Here is a 20,149-nt window from a genome sequence, read left to right as displayed (position 1 = left end):
AATGTCAGCATATATTACTAGTTAGTCTAGGAAATTGAAATTTAAGTAAAAAAAGTTTAGATGGTAGTTTACTATAATAACATAGAATTTCTTTCTAACTATTTTTTTCAAAAAAAAAAAAGAAATTGCTAACATTTTTTATGCATGAGCAAAACACTTAAGCTTCTTTTGCCTAAAATCAATTTCAGCGAAGATTTCAAAGATTAAAAATAAAACGCGGAAACTAAAAAACTGTAGTTTTCTCGTTATGAACTATTTCCAATATAAAAACTGCAGCATGTGATTGCAGGGTAGGCAAATGTTCACTAAATTATTCATGAAATGCGATGGTTCATACTGAGGAGAAGACAAATGCTGACATGCGTGTCAACAATACATCAAAACTTCTGTTTTGAGTAAAGTAGTAGCCTGGTATCGATCATTGTTTCTTGTAAGGTTCATGTTTACAATCAATTAATATCTCTCCCCAGTCATCGAAAACTCAAATACATGGGAGAGATATTATTTTCAGACAGAATGTGATATTTGTACCTGATTTGCATCACGGAATAAGAATAGAAGCTGTAATTTATGGGATCTTAAAACTGGCAGTAAGGATACAGATTGAAAAATGCATTTAAATATAACAAAACGAAAAAAAAGTAGGCGATGTCAGAGAAAAGAAGTTTGCTAATAGTTTTTTAATATTATTTTCTGCTGGAAAACTGAAAATACTTATCAAAGTTTTTTTTTTTCCTTTTTTGTATTGTACACTGAGAATGTGTGATCAAATCTACTAGAAGACGATAAAATTTACCATGCTTCTACCATCATTTCAGCTATCGAAAACTCAAATATATGGAAGAGATATTATTTTCTGACAGAATATTATATCTGTACCTGATTTGCATCAAAAAATAAGAATAAAAACTGTAATTTATAGGATCTTAAAACCAATAGAGAGGATACAGATTGAAAAATACATTTAACCCTTTGCTTATGGTATACCATGTTGTATCATCACATGTGTTCCATATGTTATACCAGCCGTAAGCAAAGGGTGAAATATAACAAGGGAAAAAAAGTAGGCGATATCAAAGAAAATAATTTTTATTTTTAATTTTATTTTTTGCTGGAAAGCTGTCTTATATATTTTTATTTTTCCCCCTTTTTTGTATTGTACACTGAGAAAAATGTATGGTCAGATCTGCTAGAAAATGGTAAAGTTTACCCTGTTTCTGCCAACATTTCAGCTATCGAAAACTCAAATATATGGAAGAGATATTATTTTCTGACAGAATATTATATCTGTACCTGATTTGCATCAAAAAATAAGAATAAAAACTGTAATTTATAGGATCTTAAAACCAATAGAGAGGATACAGATTGAAAAATACATTTAACCCTTTGCTTATAGTATACCATGTTGTATCATCACATGTGTTCCATATGTTATACCAGCCGTAAGCAAAGGGTGAAATATAACAAGGGAAAAAAAGTAGGCGATATCAAAGAAAATAATTTTAGAAAAAAAAAAATTTTTTTTGCTGGAAAGCTGTCTTATATATTTTTATTTTTTCCCGTTTTTTGTATTGTACACTGAGAAAATGTATGGTCAGATCTACTAGAATATGTTAAAATTTACCATGTTTCTGTCACCATTTTGAAAACTCAAATATATAGAAGAGATATTATTTTCAGATATAATATGATATTTGTTCCTGATCGCATCACGAAATAAGAATAGAAGCTGTGATCATGGGAGTTTAAAATAGGCAGATGAGATTTAGATTGAAAAATATAGTTGTGTATGTACTTGTCAACAATTTTTTTTCCGTTCTATATTGTACACTGAGATAAAAAGTATGGTCAAAACTACCAGAAAATTTACCGTGGTTCTCATTGTATGGTAAAGCCTAAAAGCGCGGTAGTTTTTACTGAAGCACTTTAATAATGATTTTGGTTAAATTAACAAAATAATATTGTTTCATAATCTGTGTTAAAATGGGCTAAAATTTGTTAATTTTATCAGGAGACCTTGCATGGTGTTGAAATCTATTTATTCGGCTAAATTTACATTTTAACTTTGTATTTTTTACTGTATGTGAGGTAATATGATCCGTAATTTTGAAACCAAAATTTTCGGTAAACCGTTACCAGATGAATGGTGTAAATACCGTTTAATTTGGGTTTATTACCAATTTTTTGTTTTACTGGAAATGTCTTTCAAAAAATCTCAAATTCATCAAAAATTGCAAAAAATTTCCTATTCTTTAATAAAAATGAAATTTCAAGTTTAAAAAAATCTTTTTAATAACATGCTTTTCAAACAAACAAAACCTACCACTTCCTAGTTTTATATTTTTTCCATATGTGTGGTAATAGAACTATAATCTTGAAAACCAGGATTCCGATAGACCGTTACCATATGAACAGAAAATTTTCCAATTAATTAAATGGTTTAAATACGGTATATTTTACAGTTTTAATTTACTAGAATTATCATTATTAAAAAAAAAAAAAAAAAAAAAAAAAAAAAAAAAAAAAAAAAAAAACAGAAATGTCATTATCATACAGAACGGTAATTTTACCAGATTTTTTTCTCCGTGTAGAAATAATCATTTGAGCTGAGTACAGTAAAGGTCCTAAAGAAAAGTATGGATCATCACACTTAGGGGCATTATTGTCTATATTCTCAGAAAAATCAGTTCAATCTTGAACAATAATATCGTTATCTTGAGCCATAATATTGTGCAAATTTGTGCTACCCTAATTAGTTGTTAAATCGTACTATGTGTTTTGTTCTTGAACCACAGTATTGTGCAATGAAATTTAAGAAATACGGTGATCTAAATCAAAATAGCCCCCCCCGCTGCATTAGAGTAGTAGCAAACTTTTAAGATATTACAGTTTAACATGTTCAAAACAGTTAAGTTATCATCAAATTTGCAGTGAATATTCACAAATTTTTTATGGGGGGGGGGGGNTTGGGGGGGGGGGGGGGAATGAATGTCTCAATCTGTACACTGCTTAAGTTTTAATCGAATTTGTATCAGATTACATTCCGAAATGTTGCAATGTTTTTTGCAGAGTATATTATGATTCAGATGCAGGCATTCGAAATTTAAAAACTGTAGTAAAAAAAAATTAAAAATTTTTTAAAAAAAAAAACGCTTTTTCGAAACTATTGTTGAAAGGAAGCTAATCCGTTTGCAGCATTTTATTAATATTTTCAGCAAGTTTTTCTCCTAAAATTATTATTCAAAAGTTTTAACCATGTTATGTAAGGTAAAAAAAAAAAAAAACTTTTGTAAAGCATATTCATTAAAATTAAAAAAAAAAAGGTTTATTTCTCATCTTAAACATTTATTTATAAAAGATATTAAATGTGGAACAAGTTAATAAAATTCTGGATAATATCTGTTGTAAAGAGTTTCATTTTAAAATGTTGCAGTGAATAAAAATGTCAAAATCTAATAACAATCGTATTTAATAAATGTAAACAACAAAACATACATATATGATACTAAGCTACGGAATAAGCTGGACTTGTCTTATATTGATACACTGTAATTTTTTTTAGAATTTTATGTACTATAATAACGAACAAAATTTACTTCATTCAATACTGGAACACATTGAAACCTTATATTATTGAACAAATCATTCCTTCCTAAACCTGATTACACACTGATCATAAACTTGACGCACTGATTAACTTCATACTCTGATTATAAACTTGATTGATACACTGTAAAAATTTTTATAACGCTATGTACTATAATACCGAGCAAAATTTACTCCATTCAATACTGGAAGGCATTGAAACCTTATATTATTGAACAAATCATTCCTTCCTAAACGTGATTATACACTGATCATAAACTTGACGCACTGATTAACTTGATACTCTGATTATAAACTTGATTGAAACACTGTAAAAATTTTTATAACGCTATGTACTATAATACCGAACAAAATTTACTCCATTCAATATGCATAGAAGTCTTATATTATTGAACAAATCATTCCTTCCTAAACGTGATTATACACTGATCATAAACTTGACGTACTGATTAACTTGATACACTGATTATAAACTTGATTGATACACTGTAAAATTTTTTATAAAACTATGTACTATAATACCGAGCAAAATTTACTCCATTCATAATATGGAACACATTGAAACCATATTATTGGGCAAATCATTCCTTCCTAAACATGATTATTTAGTAACTAGTTCGGTTTGCAAATTTTTAAGTCACATTGATTTTGAACACATTGTACTATAATATTGAACAGAGACAAAGTTAATTGCAACCATAACATGAAGCAAACGGGAACCATATTATTGATCAAATAATTCTTTCCTACACCTTTAACTCCTTTTTTAGGAAAATTTATTTAGAGCACATAATATCATGCAAAATTTATTTCTACCATAATAAGTAGCAATGTGGAACCATATTATTGGGCAAAATAATCTTTCCTAAACTTGATTTCATAATACATTCAGCATATGTGAAAATATGAGTCTTTAAGGCTGCAACTAATTTGGATGATAAAGGTGATGGTGGTGGATGATATTTGGATGATATATATGATATTTAGACGCCTGGTGGCTGAGCGTTACTGCTTCGCGCTGTCGTGCCACAGGTCCCTGGTTCGATCCTCGGGTCGGGCAAGGTTGACTCAGTGGGTCGATATCAGTCTCATCCCTTCAGTGGGTCGATAAATGAGTACCAAGCATGCTTGGGAACTAAACACTGGGGGTTCCGCGTTCGGCTGACCACCTGACTGGAACATCTGCTCCTGCACCCCAGAGCCCAAGGTCAAGAAAACTGAGATGGGCACAGTAGGCCTTGGCCCTCTTGGGCTGTCGCGCACCAGAGTTTAGTTATATATGATATTTAATGCTTTTTCAGTTTGAAATGTCGTAATAAGTTAGCTGCTAACTTAATAACGAGCTAACTGTTATCTGTTATATAGAAGGCATACGGCTTCAATGGTTTTTCTGAAAGTGAGTTTGTTTCCTGAAACAGATATTGAGAAACGTAATTACAGCTGCAATTCAATTGTTTGAAAGAAAAAGAAGAAGAAGTGATACACAACTTTATGTAAGTAATATTCTAAATCTTCGCTGAATTACCAATTGGATGCTAGATAATGATCTTTTAACAGATTTCAATCTTAAACTAATGTACTTAACTCAGTAAAAACTTGAAATAACGATGATTTTAGATCATTCACTGCAGAAAAAGGATAAATTTTAACCTTAAATTTAACCAAAACATTAAAATATCTTCTAAAATGGAAAATTGATTAATTTTCTCTCATAATGTTATTTTTTTAGTTGTCATGACTGATTATTTAAAATCAAAATAGAAAAAATAATTAAAAAAAAAAAAAAAAACAAACCCGAAATGAACAATACGCGTGATACAATATTACAGCAATTGATTGAATAATAATTGCATTGTTAAGTTATATAGTGCAGCCTCTAGCTGTGATATCTTTATGGTTAACATTTGCGAAAGTTTAACGCTTGGATCGCATTTCTTTCCTTTTTTTTTTGTCTTTAATTTAACTTGCATATAATTATTATTTCAAAAATGGCATTGTATGCAAAAATATGCATTGATTGAATTTTACCATGAGAATTAGACGAAAACAAATGTTCATTTATTTTAGTGGAGGCTGAAATCGATTTCGAAATTAAACGAGTATTGAAAAGAACTGGAAAATAAAATATCTTAAATAATTTCGCGCGAAAAATAATTGGAACTGTTTCTTTCTTTGTATTCAGGAATTTTAATCTTTCTAAGCTACTATTTATTTCGGACGCACATTGCAAACTGTAAAATAATGAGGACATCAACAAAGGAAAAACCTTGAGCTAATTATAAGCTGGACTTTAAATTATACCATTTAATTTAACTTATTGTTTTATAAGAAATTTCAAACTGAATTTAGTGGCATTAACTTGAACCATTCAGTATTGCCTGTGAAACTTGTCCTGCTGTAAAATAGGTTAAGAACTCATAATTGATTTGATTTAATAATGTATAGCACGATGCCAGTGCGACAGTCTTAAAATATTTTATTGGTTATTTACGAGAGAGGGGGAAAAAACTGCAATAGATTTTTTTTTCAAAATGTGAAGAAATAAAATAAAATTAAATGATTTTTGGTTTTAACTAAGACATTTAAAACTGCACATTTGCTTGAGTTTAAGTTTTTCTGAAAATTTAATTTTATTACATTTAAGCTAATGGAAACCAATTTGAATGACGATTGTAAAGTAATGCATCAGAAATACATGGTTAACATAAGCATTAATCATTTTGCATATGTTTAATCCTTTTTAGAATTGGGTATTGGCTCTTCAGAAGAAGATCACTGATACCCACAAATGTGACAAATAACGTCAGCACCAACTGATCGCTTATAAGCAAAATGGCGAGTGTTAAAGTTGAGCTGAGTTTCTCTACATAACTTAGAATGCTAATTAACGCTAATTATCGTAATGCTAATTAACGTAAGTTAATTAAATATAACGTCGTATCGCACATCGATTTGGTGAAATATGCTTCTTTCTAGGCTACGTCTTTTACTTAAATTAGATTTATTATTTGTTTATTGCGAGCGAGATATATTTTTGCATTGTGTACATGGCAACTTCGATGCATGATTAATTTATGTTCTACATGTCTTCATGCCTGTCTTTGTGTTAAGTAAGAAATATATAGTGAAAGAATATAGAATGTGTCATTTAAGAGAATTGATATTTTCAGGCTTGGCTTATTCGAAATAGAATGGAAAGAACAGTTGCTATCGTAAAAAATTCCAGGTTTCAACAACCAATCAGAATCGTGATACTAACACTACGTCACTTGCAGACATACCATTATAGTTGAGAATTCTTCAGTTTTAGTTTGTTGTACAGCTCACAAGGTATGAGCTTGTTATGAAATTTTCTTTTAATCTTAATAAATTTTTCCTTTATATAATAAAATATTTTCTTTTGTTTATTACGCTAAAAGTTTTATCTTTGCTTTAATAATTCCAAAAATATAATTTTTAACGTAAACTTCGCAAAAACAAACTTTTATATCAAAAATCTTAAAATAGACAAATGCATAATATGAACTGTCTTTGATGATCGCAGATGTATTGGTATAATTTTACAAGAAAAAAATGAATAGTGAATCTGAAATACCACATACCTTGTATCTCAAATTATGATTCGATGACGGCTTTGTATTTTATATATTGATAAGATACTGCTGAATTAGTAAATATCCGCATCAGTTTATTTGCTAAAATTAAGTAAAAATAAATAAAAAAATGTTTAGAAAAATGTTAGATGCTGCGATTCCAAGTTCGTCGGGAAGAAAAAGGATCACAAAATAAGCGAGAGAATATTAGTTTTAGGATTTTCTGCTTTCTACCATTTTTAGACTCTAAATTTTTTAAAAATTCCAAAAAGAACAGAAATGTTCGCAAAAGATATATTTGTTATGAAATTTAAACTCATTTTAAAGAGCTAACTATGATTAAACTAATAATAATCTGGATTGCATATTCAAGTAAATTACACTCATAAATTTTACCTAATGCAACTAAATAGCGTTTTATTAAGTTATAAAATAAATTCGTCATTTCAAAATTTTAATCAGCTGAGTAACTCTTTAGAATTTTGTTTTTCAATCACTGTTTGAAATTATTTATTTAGAATTAGCCGATTTAAGAATTTTTCATTCTTAAATAAAGTAAAAAAATTGCTTGTCTTTTGAGTTAGGTTGAAAATTGCAAAGTTCAGACTATTAACTATAATATCTACCGCGTGATTTGGTAGTGATAAAAAATTACATACGAGAATAGTTTGAATTCATTTTTTTTTTTTTTTTATTTATTTATTTTACAACCGTCGTAGAACATCAGACCCAATGTTTGGGTTTACGACTACTAATGTTCATTTCCGTAGCCTTGTAATTTTGAACCCAATCCGATGGATCAAGTATAGGGAGAAATTTGCCTTCGTGGAGGACTTTTTGATGGATTGCGTTACACGGAGAGGAAGACCATGAGAACCTCCCACGGTTAGCCTGACGGCAGGGGGACTCTAAACCATGATGCGTCTACCACTGAGGACTTTTCTCGTCAGCACTGTGGTCGGTGCAAGCCGGATGCGGATTCGTATCGACCAGCCATTGCCGGGATTCGAACCCGGTTCACCTCATTGGAAGGTGAACGCTCTATCCCCTGAGCCATCACTGCTCAATATAATTATTTAAATATTTCTTTCTAATCAAAACGAAAACATGATATAACAAATTTAATAATAACAGAAATTATATCAGCAGAACTATCACACTTTGCATATTTACACGAATTAAATTTTTTTTTTAAATCTTGTTTTCTTCCATTTTCCCATTTTTTCATTTGGAATCAGAAAACTTTAGAATCTCTGATTCTTGACTATAAATATCACACCTTCAGTGTGAGGTTCGGGAAAATTAAATATGAAATCTATAAATATAAAGTCCGCTATGCGAGTTAGTGCACTGTAAGAAAATTTTCTGCAGAGTTGCCTCCATTTTCGGTATTGAGATAAGCTAAAAGTTTTCACAGTGCACGTAGTCATATTTTTTATTTACTTTTTTATTACTATAATTTTTGTAATTTATTCATTAATTTTCTGTTAGTTTGCTTACTGACAAAACATATTTTATGACTTCATTGCAAAAGCATTGCGCTTAAAAAACAAACACATTTTCAGTATTATATTTCTTATAAATCTTTCAAACGATTGTTATTTTGTTAATTTAATATAATTAACTACAGTTCAGTACTTAAAAATGTATTTAGTTTACCTCATCGCCAAAAATGATTGCAACTATTCACTAAATTTTTTTAAAATGTATTGATAAAAGTTTTAAAAACAGCCCACGAATAATATTTCTGTTTGAAATATTTGTCATAAAATAAAAAAGAGATTACTTCCTAACAATACTAATAATAACATAAAATCTATTACACTTTGCACATTTAAAATAATCATACACGTTATTTTTTTATGTAGCAAGTCATGTTAAGTTTTAAAAAAACATTCTTCATTTTTGCATTTAAATTAGCTCAGTAATTCTTAAGAGAAAGCAGTGAGCTACTTTCACTTTTTGACCTTTTGCTTTTCATTTTTTTTCTTTCAACTTTCTACTTAATTTTTTAGGATCGAAAGAATTTCTTTTGTTATGGAAAACGCTGTTTGAACATGCTGGTAATTTTCTGCCGTTTGTGACGGAAAGCGAATCGTTAAACAAAACAATTGTTCAGAAGTTCTAGGAAATCCATTTAACGGCAACGGAAAATCTCTCACAGAAACTTTTATTTCCTCTTATAGTTCCAGGAAAATAGTAAAAATAATTTACTGGAAAAATAGGTCAATTTGAATGCGGTTGAATTTTTTGGGGATTTTATTTTATTGTTTTTATTTATATGTTTTGCCTACATAGATCGAAAAACATCTTTATGTAAGAGCAAGTAAAAATATTTACGAAATGTTTTGAATGTTTTTTCTTTCTTTCCCTTTTTTATTTATTTATTAAATTTTTTTGTTGTTGTTAAATTTAATACTTGAAGTTGGTGAAATAAATAAAGAATTGATCTGACAGAATTGAAAAACAAGTCTTTTCATGTGCAATAAATTGTTGAAAAAATTGGGAATTCAGTTTCTGTTTTGATGGATGTATGTAATCAACAAATGATATTTTACATAAATATTTTTAGTTTTACACTTTAATATCAAACGCAGCTCAATTTCCTAGAAATATTTGTGGTTTAAGTGTTTTATTTTGATATGTTTAATCTTTCAAACATAATACACGAATGAATGCATTAAGTTAAATTTAAATATATGACGCAACGAAATTTTTTAAAATAAGTTATGATAAATTCCCTATTCTTGTTTTGTTTTGATAGATATAATCCATCAAGTATGTTTGTAAAAGTATGATTTACTTTCAATTTCTCATTTTTATATGTCACAGACTAACAATTACCGAAAAAAGTGATAATAAAAAACGGTGCTTTCATGCCTACAGTTACATTGATATCGATTTGTTTTCATTTTCATATTTTAATATCACATACAACAATAATAGTAAAAAGGAACAATTATTTTGTTTTGATAGATTTATTTGAGCAATAAAACGCGCATCAATTTCCATATATTACTTCAAATTTAATGATTTATGCAAAACACATTAATTTATAAGAAAGTAATATGTTAGTTACTTTGCCTTGATTGATGTATAGTGGAAAGAAAAAACGGACAACTTAACTTTTGATCTAATGAAAGGATCTTTACGTTCTGGGAGTCATTCTTAATGGTTCAAGGGTGTGATCTCAAACACGATAGTTATTTAGTGCAGGCGATATTTTGAGTTACGAAATCAGACACAAAAACTTACTTTCTCTGAACAAACATATCTTTTTCTCGATTGATTCGAATTTCTGACTTTCAAAATACAGTGGGTGGCTGCAATCTGGGAAATATGGTACAATATTATGGTCCCCATAATATGGTCAGGTGAGCGATCCAAAGTTTGGACCCCTTAATGTTAATTTTACTTTATGCGTATCTCGCAACATCTCGAGCAAATTTTAAGAGCATTGATAAATTTTTGTACACAATTATAAAATTAGTTTATTCAAATATAATTTCCATGCAAAAAAAAAAAAAGCTTTAGATAAATATTTATAATTTTTATTATTTTATTTAATATTTTTGACTCGACAATTTTTTGAACTATGTGGTATACAAAATTTTACATCATTTTAAGGAAAATAATTTTATATGGCAAAATACAAAATTTGATTGAAACCGATCGAATATTTCCTAAGAAATCGAATTTTTAAAATACGACTTTCTCGAAATTCAATTTCCCAGGAACTATTCGACCGATTTCACGTAAATTTTGTATTATGCTATGCAAAATTATTTTCTTTAAAGTAATGTAAAAATTTGCATGCTTTAGAATTCAAAAATTTTCGGTTAAAATTAAATAAAATAATAAAAAAGTGATAAATATTTACTAAAAGTTATTTTTTACATGGAATCTTTGAATAAAAAAATTTTATAATTGTGTGCAAAAATTTTTCAATTCACTTTAAAATTTTTCGAGATATGGCACAAAATGAAAAAAGTGAGATTAACATTAAGGATCCAAACATTGGATCTATCTACTGGCCAAACTATGGGGATCACATTTCCCAGATTGCGGATAGCCCTATATTTTGGGACTCAAAAATTCAAATCATTTGAAAAAAAAAAAGGTATGATTATTCAGAGAAACTATGTTTTTGTGTCTAATTCTGTAGATTAAAATATCTTCTGCATTAATTAATTAGCATATCTGACGTTACCTACTCAAACTATTGAGAATGAGTCCTAGAACTTGAAGATCCGATCATTATATCAAAAGTTTTTCCGGGTAGTCTTTTTTACCCCACATTGTATTACTCTATTTATTATAATTTACAAAAACTCCAGTTTATGTTTGATTTCAAACTATTTTACATCATGCATGGAGAAAAAAGATTCTGACAAAATTATCGAACAGTATGGTAATGTCAATTTTAGTACAGAGGGAAAAAAACATGATTCTAGTTAATAAAATTAAAATATACGGAATTTAAATCATTCATTCGGTAATTTTTTCGATCACATGGTAACGGTTTACCGGAAATTCTAGTTTTAATTAATTATTGTTCTTATTAAACATTTAGTAAAAAATACAAAATTTAAAAGTAAATTTAACCGACAGTTTTAATGCGATGTTAAGGTTTCATGATAAAATGGCCACATTTTACCACCTTTATCAAATTTTATCACGCATTTTAAAACTATATTAAGTTGCTTATTTTACCAAAATCATTATCAAAGGGCTTCGGTAAAGATTACTGAGCTTTTTGGTGTTCCCGTAGAGCCAGGAACACGGTAAATGTCACCATATTCAGTTAGTTTTCAGTTAGTAATGAAACACTGACTAAATCTAATCAGTTAGTTCAATTGAAATTAATCAGTTAGATTCAGTTAGTGTTTCCTTAGTAAATAGCTCAAAGTCAAGAAAGAAGAGGACTAATCATTTTGTTCAGCCGTAGATGAATAATTTAACAATAACTTGTTAGAAGAAATCTCTTCTTATTTGTTACTTGTTGCTTTCTAACGCATGCGCTCTGAAACACTTGTGAACGGGAATATTTTGTGTGCTTGTCAGCTGGATTAGGGATTTCGTATAGCGTGTTTAGCTTAGAATTCAATCGTCGAATTCTTCAAGGTTTTATTTACTTTTATTACTTTGGCTTTTATGCGAGCTTCAGGGCGCATAGTTCCTTTTCCCAACTATTTTATAGTTCAAGTATGTTCTAAGCTTGGTTCTAAGTCTGTTTTTATTTTCAAGTTTTTAATAACTAGTTTGTTTTGGCAATTGAGTTTCATTTCATTATTCGATGGCTCATGTTAGTTTAATTCATGTTAGTTTTCCCCCACACATTTTGTTTCAATTAATATCTATCAATGATAATTGCATTAACGCAAATTTAGCTTTAATAGTTTCGAAGTTTGAAGTCCAGTAATCTAAAAATTAGTGAGAGGGTTTTAGTTTACATTAAAGAACGTAGGGCTTGGATTCTTGGTTGGGCCACCTTCATTATTTTGCAGTTCAATGTTAGCAAATACTGGTGTTTTAATTATTTAAGATACTTTATGAAGTTATAAAATCGCCAACATGTCTGTGTAGGCCGGGATAGCCTAGTCGGTTGGACGCCGAGGCCATGTCCAAGAGTTCGTGGGTTCGATCCCTGCCGGCCGCAGACTTCCCGTGTTGTAAATGGTGACTGATGCACGGTAAATCTGTCGAGTCGCAAAGTCTTCCATGTTCCCATAACAAATCAATACCTCTGGGGGTACTGACACAGGAGTTACCTTGTCTTCTGGATTGGTTCAAAATTACAAGGCTACGGAGTTGAACATTAGTAGTCGTAAACCCATAAAATTGGGTCGGCTGTTCAACGACGGTTATAAAATAAAATACTGACAGTTAGTTGCTTTTAATTAATAGCAAACCAGATTTGCCATGTCTGATCTGGTTGCCCAGTTACAGAAACCATATCAAGGCTAATATTTTGGTGGATTGTTTGGGAAGTATACTAAAATACTAAAATGCTGTCGTGTCCGTTTTATTTCTTCAGTTTGTTTTGAGACTTGAACCTGAATCTCTATTCATCACATTTAGATGAAAATGAAAATCGCAGAATTCGGACAGTCGTTTCGATCTTAATAGCGAATTACTTAAATATTTTCTGAGTTAAAAGAAATGATACATAAATAAATAAACTAACAAGTAAATAACTAAAAAAAATTTCGCTGAAAAATGAACGAACATGAAACAACATTAAAATTTGATTTTTTCTTGCATGAAAGGAAAAGAAAAATTAAGAGATTATTCCTTAGAATTGTTTCTGCTTACATTACATGAAAAAATTTAAAATGTGGATTAAGATTTTTCTTTCCATTTTTTAAAAAATTAAATTGATTTTCTTCCCTGCAGTAGTTACGTACCTTTCTTTTCAAAGGCATCTAATCTTACACTGAGGAAAAAAGTATTGTTAAAACTATCAAAATATGGTAAAATTTACCATGTTAACTTTATGGTCTGCACAAAAAGCTCGTTAAATTTTACCAAAGAGGTTTGGTAATGATTTTAGCAAAATTGACAATAAAACGTAATTTTATAATATTTGATAAAATTTGATAAATGTGGTAAAATTCAGTAATTTTATCATGATATCTTAGAGAATGGTGTTAAAACCATTTATTCGATTGAATTTACTTTTCAGTTTTGTATTTTTTACTAAATGTGTGGTCATAACAATAATAAATTTAAAAACTAGAATTTCCGGTAAACCGTTAACATATGAATGAAAAAATTAGTAATTGAATACCGTGTAAAATTGGTTTTATTAGCTAAATTTACATTGTCTTTTTATTAAAAATGTTATTACTATACTATACGGTAATTAACCAGAATTTTTTTCAACGCGCTGAGTTTGCCCCAAGCACCCAAACTCCCTTGCACGCCACTGCCTTTAACTGACGATGATTTAAAAAAAAAAAAAAAAAAAAAAAAAAAAAAAAATTATATCCTCGATCTTTTGCAACACCCTAACAAGACTGCGTGCCTGTTTATCAAAACACCACTTTTAATACAATTCAGGTAAAAAGGTGAGTAAACAGTTAATGTGTAACGTGCTAAAATAAGCACCAAACTCGACAAGACTCTTCCCGCATTTTAAGTTTAATACACCCCTCAATTTTCTTAGCCTCCATTTTTCAGGCACTAAGACATGCCCACGGAAGCAAAGCTACTTTTAGAACGTCGTTTTGAAGGAAATATTTTATTTTCCTCGGCAAGTAACACGTAAAAAGTACATTAATTGCCCCACCGCGTGTGAAATTGTAGCCGCGCGATCACCCGCCTAAAGGGCAAGATATACATAAAAAGAAACAAAAAATATTTTTTTGATTAATCGCCAAATTATGACAACCCAGTCTTAGGAACTGCCCTAATGCTTCTGTATTTATTCGTTGGATTCTAATCACTTGTCTCTCCTAACAACCGTGGGCGTAACCAGCGCTTTAACGCGCATGCGTATTTGAGATATGAAATAGGGGCAAGGGGGAGAGATAGAGGTAAAATTATTGGCGACCAAAAAAACGCAATGGTAAAATTTTCTTACTTTTTTTTTTTTTAATATAGTTCATTTCGTGTAAGGAATACAGAATGCCTTGTTATTCTGCGAAATTATTCCAAACACTTGGGGCAAAATTTTGGAGCAATTAAATGGTAGCTGCTGGTAATGAGTTTTGGCGAAATGTGCTTTTTGATCATTTTTAGATATAATTCTTAGCCAAGTGTAATAACACTTTCCCCTACATTTTGGTTCGTCTAATAGCCGAAAGCAATTTGAGTTCTTGCCAATTACATTGCTATTTCTAAATAGTTAATAAGCACTCCAGTGGCCCTAACCATTGTATGTAATGATTAGTAAATGTTTTTGCATTTAACGCTTATTATAGAACGTAATAGTTAATAAGATGGATATATTTGGCCTCGTCTTAATGTAATCATATGCATAAGAGTAATAATGTAGCAGAATTATATTTGAAATTACAGATTTCTTCCCTCATTATTAAAGAAAGTAATTTATTTGCGTTTGTTTTCATTTATGAAATAATCAGTCACACAACTTCTAAAAACTAGAATTAATGGGGGCTTAAAAAAGCTTCACTGCAAAATGTTGCGTAGACGCAATATTTCGCAGTGATGTAATAATTACCGAAATGAAAAAGAGAGACTGTGTTTATAGGCGTGTCTCTTAATTAAAACGCACAGCAGCGTTGGCATTTAATCGTTAAAGGTTACATGAATATTTTTATAACACAAAAACAATTTTGAATTTAAAAAAATGTTTCTTTGTTGCTCTATTTGAAATACTGAAATTATTGAGTTTTGATAGTGTAATGAATTATTTTTTTGCATGTTTTATTATGGTTTATTAATTAGATGTCGCAAATTTAAAGAAATTTTCTTATAATTTTCGGATAAAATGTTCAACCGACTACAATATAAAACTTTAAACTAAATTTTGATCCTGTAATAGTCGAAAGTAGTTTGAGTGCTTGCCAGTTTCATTGCTGCTAAATGAAAACACTGTAAAAAAAATTCCGGAACAAATTACGGTAAACACTACTGGCACTTAAAAGTGCATCATCCGCAAAATCCATTTTACTGTAAAATATTATATATTTTTTTGTTATGATTTATTATAAATTTTTTTGGTATGATTTATTTAATTATTAGTAACGATTTATTTAATTAAATGAAAATTACAGTATATCAGATTTTTTATTCGTAACATGTTCCGGTAAAAATGGATTTTAAGGTAAAAAGTACCAGTACTTTTTACCGGAATGTTTTATATTGCTCTCCAGAAATCTGGTAAATATTTTGCCACTTAAAGCATATTATTGTGTTTTAGAGAATTAAATATTAAGTTAAGAGTACATATTTGGTTTCGTCTAAATGAAATCATAAGCACTGAAGTTAAAATGTTGCACAACAAAATTTGCAATGACTGATTTTTTTTCTGTATGCTTTTTTTACGAATAAAAATTATTTTTGTATGGTTATTTGTATGACATTTTTTATTAGCGGGAAAACCCAGCAGCATATACAACTACAGAGAGAGAGGGAGAGAGAGACACAGAGAGAGAGAGAGAGAGAGAGAGAGACAGAGAGGCAGAGAGAGAGAGAGAGACAGAGAGAGTATGGGGCACAGAGAATGCACTCACACATGCAAAAAGAACAATTCATGCTTTATAACTACTTTTAAGCTGTCAAAAATATAGTTCTTATTAATATTTCCAAAAATATTTCTGTGATATAATCTTGGCTATACCTTTATCATTTTGGAAGGGTATTTATGAAATATTTCAATTTACTTCTATTGTCATGCCATTATATTTTAGAATTTCTTCTTACTGTACATTTTTGTAACTGTACATTGTTCTGAATGTGCATTTTTTTAAAGATGATCTTAAAAATATTTCTGTAACATGCCCTTGAGAACACATCTACCATACACTCTAAAAACTGTACCTCTGATTTCAGAGGCACATTTGAATCATTTGTGCCTCTGAATTTTAAGGGCACAACGTACCTTTAAAAATGAAAGGCACAATGTACCTCTGATTTCAGAGGCAAAATCAGATGTACCTCTTAACTTGGAAGGTACATTGTACCTTAGATTTTGCTTTTATGTACCGCTCATTGAAACAAGCATTTAGTGGTACCAAAACCTGTTATTTACCAGATTTGAACACATTTTTTTTTACCTATTTGTAATTTGCTAGCACTTTATATAAAAAGGGACTTTCTGTTTGGTTTACACTATTACCAAGATATTAATTATAATAATTCTTAATGAAAAATATTTCTCAATTCTTTGAATATTGGCCACTTGAAAGTGATCATTTCAAGGGATTCCATCTAAGGCTTTTTCATAGACAATTATAAAATATGTAAATTTATACCATTTCTTTAATTATGTAGCGTTTAATGATACTTCAACAACTACAATGATGCTTTTCTAATCAGATATAGGTACAAAAAGATAATATTTATTTCTGTTAAGCCAAGTCAATATAATTCATGGATTTTTTTTCTTTTCCAAAAAGCATCCTCAAAATGGAAATTTATTATAAATTTAGATATTTTTTAAATATTTAGAGATTTCATAAAATAGTTTTATAAGGATCAAAAATTAAACACTAAATATCATGAAATCTAATATCTTTTATTTTCACACATAAAGAACAATTTTACATAATTTAGTAACAGTTGCAATATGATGTATACAGTTGCACAAATTTGGAAAAACATAGAATATTTTAAAATGATAGATGTAGATTTTGACAACTTGGATATTTTATAACATGAAATATGCTTAAACAAATGACTTAACAAGTGTAAAATAAAAGATTTCTTTCCATTGAAATGAATTTTTTTAAAATCCAGATTTTGGCGAAACATATTAACCCGTTAGGCGCCATCATTCCCATTTTGGGAACATTAGCTTTCAATTTTTTTAGAACTAACTGTACTTAATATTATTTAATCGATGATTTTATTTGAGCTCAGAATATATGAAAAGCCTTCTGCAATTTTTTTGGAAAGCTTGTTTCAAATTTTTTTTTTATTGTATTTTAAAAAACGTGAAATTCTGCATTTTTGCCCCAATCATTAAACATGCATTTGTTTTATAAATATTATTAAAATAAAAATTACTTTCGTGCTTAAACTTGATTACAACAATCGGATATAATTCTCTTTTCTATAATCCGAATTTCGATGTCTACAGTATTTCTTAAAATGTCCTATTTCACCACAATAGAAACATTCACGTTCAGATCTAAATTTCTTCACAATACTTGGCGAATTCCATTTCTCATTAAAATGTTCTTTCTGGCGATCGTTATTACACGGAATAGCTTGTGGATCATACTGAAAATTGGCAATGAGATTTTCTTTAAAGTAATAATAATTATCATCATAAATTTCTGACCTTTCAGCAGGAATAAGCTGTAAAGCACACGAAAACCAAAGATCGAAATTCACACTAAATCTCTTCGCTTTCTGTTCAAAGAGTTCGAAGTACCGTCGAATTCCACACTTCTTGGCATCAATTTTAAACATCTCATTCACTAATTTTTTCTAAAGTAGGAAATCCTTAATAACAATAATATTTGTCACCAATTCTTTCAAAAACTTAATAAAACATTTCTGGAACGGATCCCACCGCTGCCACCAATTAATACATAGCTGTAGCGTATCAAGCTATATTAAAGAACTGTTCAGTTTTTTTATAAAAACATTTATTTCACACCACAACAAATACAATAACAAATATAAAGTACCCGTAACGGGATAGTTAAATCTTATAAAGGAAACTAGAAAAAGTGCCCGTAGCGGGATATATGAAAACTCACCCGTAACGGGATAGATAAAATATCATAAAACAAACTAGATAAACCCGTAACGGGTAATATGAAAACTCAAATTCCACACAAAACTAATTCTAAAAAATCAACAACTTTCTGGTGTTCTAATTTTATCGTCTGCTTTTATTATTTGTATTTCGTCATAAAATATTTCATTGATGTGCGCATGCGCTTCTTCTCCGTTACATCGTACCGAAGAAAAAAAAGGGAAGCCCATTTGAGAGGCACAGGGAACCGGTAAAATCCTTTCGTACCGCACATTGACTCGCGTTTGCTTTGGTGCCCTTCATTTCTTGTGGTGCCTCTCATTTTTAAAGGCACATTAGTTATGTGCCTCTAACGCGAGAAAATAAAGGGTACATTTAGCTTGTGCCTTTTATTTAAGAGGTACAGTTTTTAGAGTGTATAAGAAGGAGATTAACGAAATATTTTTGCAATGTCTTCTTTTAAAAATCACGATTTGGTTCCAAAGTAATTTTTATGCCGTTATGTTGCGGAATTATTATTAATCTCACAAAATGTATAGTTCTTAATGATGCTACCAAATTTCGATAGTGAGATCTTATAATATTTATGAAATATTTCTGCAATGTTTTCTTTGAAATATTTCAATTTGGATCTGTACAATTTCTATGTCCTTATGTTTCGGAATTTCTTTGATTCTTATAATATATAGTTCTTAATTTTGCATCCAAAAATATTTCTAAATTGTAATCTTAGAAATATACCAGCATTTTAATGGAATATTAATGAAACATTTCTGCTATATTTTCTACTAAATGTGTCTATTTGGTTCTATTTTAATTCTTTTGAAGCGTATTTTTAAAACATGATAAATCAGAAATAATTTGAAATATTATTGGGGCGATGCGGAGATTCCAGCTTTCTCGGAAATAAATAAAAAGACTTATGTAACTTTTAAACACATTACGTAGCTTTTAAATTTTATTTTGTAATTTACCAAGGCAATAAACGTTATTATTACGTTCAAAAATAATCAGGGTTGTGTGATTTAAAATTTCATTAGATAACGTTTAATTAACATTTCTATTGTATATTTATAATTTTTAAACTCAATTACATTCATTAACGAAGACAGACGAAAATCATCCTTTTTTTTTTGTAGAATCACCGTAGTTGGATTGAATAATTTCGTACGGAGAAAAAAAATTTCTGATAAAAATTTCCGTACTGCATGATTATGGGATTTATGGTAAAAGTAACCATAATTCTGGTTAATAAAACCAAAATATTTGGTATTTAAACATTTCATAAGGTAATTTTTCCTTTCATATGGTAACGGTTCACCGGAAATTCTGACTTTAAAAACTATAGTTCTTATTAAAACACATTCAGTAAAAAATACAAAACTCAAAAGTAAATTTAACCAAATAAATGATTTTTATGTCATGCTCTTAGGTATCTTAATTAAAATTACCAAATTTTATCACTTTTACCCAATTTTATCACTTATAAAATCATATTTTATTGTTAATTTTACCAAAGAGCTTCTTTAAAAATTCCCGAACTTTTTGGTGTTCC

The 20,149-nt window shown here is 29.3% G+C and overlaps 1 long non-coding RNA gene across 1 annotated transcript in view; it reads left to right on the top strand.

Moving 5' to 3' along the window:
• LOC107448627 (uncharacterized) overlaps positions 1-18,565 on the top strand; it is a 38,190-nt gene extending 19,625 nt beyond the window's left edge. The window contains exons 2-3 of the long non-coding RNA XR_001584674.3: positions 6,777-6,936; positions 16,260-18,565. This is a non-coding gene — a long non-coding RNA (uncharacterized lncRNA). The remainder of the gene's footprint in view (positions 1-6,776; positions 6,937-16,259) is intronic.
• The last annotated feature ends 1,584 nt before the right edge of the window (positions 18,566-20,149 follow it).

Source organism: Parasteatoda tepidariorum, chromosome 6, assembly GCF_043381705.1.
Source record: "Parasteatoda tepidariorum isolate YZ-2023 chromosome 6, CAS_Ptep_4.0, whole genome shotgun sequence".
NCBI lineage: Eukaryota > Metazoa > Arthropoda > Arachnida > Araneae > Theridiidae > Parasteatoda > Parasteatoda tepidariorum.
This window is presented reverse-complemented; position numbering and strand designations above follow the sequence as displayed.